We start from the raw sequence: 3,105 nt of genomic DNA on the forward strand, positions 1-3,105 counted from the left end.
TGAAAGTTACCAATACTGGAGAACTAAAGTTACAGGTAAGTAACTTGTTTCTTCCTCTCCTTCATCCGAAGTTGGAGGATGTGGTAAATACAACCTTTCTGTCTGAATATTCAAGGATGGAGGCCGTGGTCTTGGCGACGGAGTTATCGTGGTAGCCGAAGGAGCCAGAGATTCTGGAAACCTCTGCTTATAATCCTGGATAAGGTATCGCAAATCCGTAACTAGAGATGCAGGAAGACAAACCAAAGGAGTAGGTGGTGGATGATATACCGCCTTCTGAACTTCCTCCTCATCCGAACTCTGGCATTTTACATGCTATTCTGAAGGGCTTGTCGCCATCTGGAACTTGTCACCCTCATCAGAATCCTCCTCCTGTAGGAGACATGCTGGAGGAATTGATTGCACCCGGCTTGGTGGTAATAACTCCGGTGTCGGCGCCTTTTTTGTGATCCTTAAGCGCACGTATGTTGTTTGAAGACCAGAATCCCTCATCGTCGACGAGCCCGACGACTATCACATCGCGTTCACATGAGCGTAGACAGTTGTCATAGCTGGTGGAGACATCGTCAACAGGGCCGCCGTCGACAGTAGAGATATTCCTGTTGACGACTATGTCGTCGTCAACGGTTCCTTCGTCGACTGTGTTCTTGTCGAAGAGCCCTTTGTTAATGAGTCTTTCGTCGACGGTGCAGACGTCGACGATATTGGCTTCGTCATCGAGGTCGTCGCCGATGCGGTCGTCGGCGAGGTCCGGGTCGACTGGATCTTTGACGTCGACAGCGTTCTCTTAATGGCTATAGACGACGACAAAGCCTTACCCGCCGTCGACGATGGGGTCGTAGTCGTCAAAGTTGATAATGACAACGATGCTGTCGACGTAGAGACTGTCGTCGTTGAGGTAGACACATAAGAAGCTGTAGACACTGCCTTCTTCGACGATGAAGGTGCCGTCGACCATGTCGTCGACGATGTAGAAACTGGCTTCTTAAAGGCGTGAACTTCCTTCCCAGAAGTTGTTTTAGCCATAACCTCTGAAGACTTTTTTGATGTCTTCTTTTGAGGAGGAGCCGTAGGGATAGGAGAAGCCACCCTTCATCTCTTCAGAGATAATTTTGAGGAGACTGAAGAACCTTCAATTTCCTCAGAGGAATCAAGGTTATCTCTGTCCTTTAGCCTCTGGAGCCAGATTAAAAGGCGTCCTTCTAGGTCCTTGAGGGTTCTAGTGGAAAAGGTACGACATACCTTGCAATCTTTAGCCGAATGATCTGGGTACAGGCAATACAGGCAGTCCTTATGCTGGTCATCAATGTGTAGCCTTTTCTTTCCACAATAACCACAGGATGTAAAAAGACCCTTTTTTGGTGTGCCAGTCATAGTATATAGCAGTCACTGAAGGAACAGGAGAAATGTCCCAAAATACTGTTAAAAGAGCTGTGAAGAAACAAACCTGAGCAGAGATCAGAGGAGACTCCCGTAGCACAACGTGCGGTAGAAAATCTGAGGGACTGAGGCTCCTTCTAGGAGGGTTCTAGAGGGAGATGGCAGCTGATTGGCTCTCTTCTAGAGGTTGGTCCTTTTTACAAAAGGACAAGGATATGTTACTAATGTGAGGCCTGTGGGCCTACTTCTTTATATGTCTTTAGGGCGTTACTTTCTTTATGTACCGGGGACTCCCATCCCTACGGCGGGGAATGATTCAGGCATGTGAATCTATGAAAGACACCCATAATACTGGATAATAGACAATTACCACAACGGTAGTGTCCCAGGATTTTTTTAAGTCCCCACATAATGGTCAAATCAGGAAAACAACAGGAAGAACTACCCGGACCATGGTCACGTAAGTTTTTCCCCTGTTTAAAAGAAGAGAGAGGCTATTCTTTAGTAATTCCAACTGCCTGCACAAGGGTCCAATGCTGTTTCACATTTTTACAATTTGTTTACTTTTGGTCATAAAGGTGATAACACAAGGGACCCTTTCGGAAGTTTTGGGTGTATGTGGTGTCAACAAAAAATGGATCAAATTGCATCTGTTCCAGTTGGCAGATGATGTTGCCACTGTCTTGTACATAGCTTTGAGTCTGAGGAGCCAGCTCTTTAATAAAAACATCAATGTACTTGCACAAGGGTTCCAGGACCGACCCACAGCCAGAAAGTATGGGTTGGCCTGGCGGATTATTACATCCTTGTGCACCTTAGGTAAGGTATACAGCACCGGGGTGCGTGGAGCCTTGGCATTTAAAAAGTCAAATTCTTTAGGACTAAGAAAACCAGATAGTGTAGCTTCTGTTGTAGTTCTCAAAATCAATCTCTGTAACTCTGAGAGGGGGTTGCCTCACAGGTCACATAGTGGTTTATATTGGCAAGTTGACAAGGAATCTCATATTTGTACTTCTTAATGGGTAAGATCACAATCCCACCCGCTTATGGTCAGTTTTGATAATCACATCCCGGTTATCTTTTAGGGTACGTAGCGCTTGTCTTTCAGGAAAAGTGATGTTATAGGGGGTATATTCAAAGACCACATCCAGGCCTATAACATCCTTAAGTACCATTGATTCAAATGCCAGCAATTCAGCAGGCATTAGTTTAGTCGGAGGATTAATCCTGGATGTAGGCCTCAATTCAGAAGGGTTAAAATTCACATGAAATGGTTTGTCCATAAAAAGAATTCAAACGTAGCTTACGAAAGAACTGTAAAAGTTCAATCTGAGTGTCAAACAAGCACATTTTCTCTGTAGGGACAAAACTGAGACCCTTACTCAGCAGAGAAACTTCAAAAGATGACAAAATGTTTTCTGAAAGATTAAAAATAGGGATTGAATTAGGCACATTAGCAATAGTCATAGTTTCTTTTAATGCGGGGGACCCCACTGATGGAACTTCTGGCGGGTTTGACGCTCCCCTCTTGGAAGTTCCACCCTTCGGGAGGAGGTTGGGTTTTCACTCAACCCCTCCCTTGGCCTCTCCCCTGTCCATGCTGGCCTAAAAAAGAATTAAAGGCAGAGGTTGAAGGGCCCTGTCCAGAATTGGAATTATTCTCAGTCTCATCCGCAGAACTAGCTGAGGATTCAGAAAAATGAATTGCCATATTTCTACGAAAGC

The sequence above is a fragment of the Lissotriton vulgaris genome, chromosome 5 (assembly GCF_964263255.1).
Source record: "Lissotriton vulgaris chromosome 5, aLisVul1.2, whole genome shotgun sequence".
Lineage (NCBI taxonomy): Eukaryota > Metazoa > Chordata > Amphibia > Caudata > Salamandridae > Lissotriton > Lissotriton vulgaris.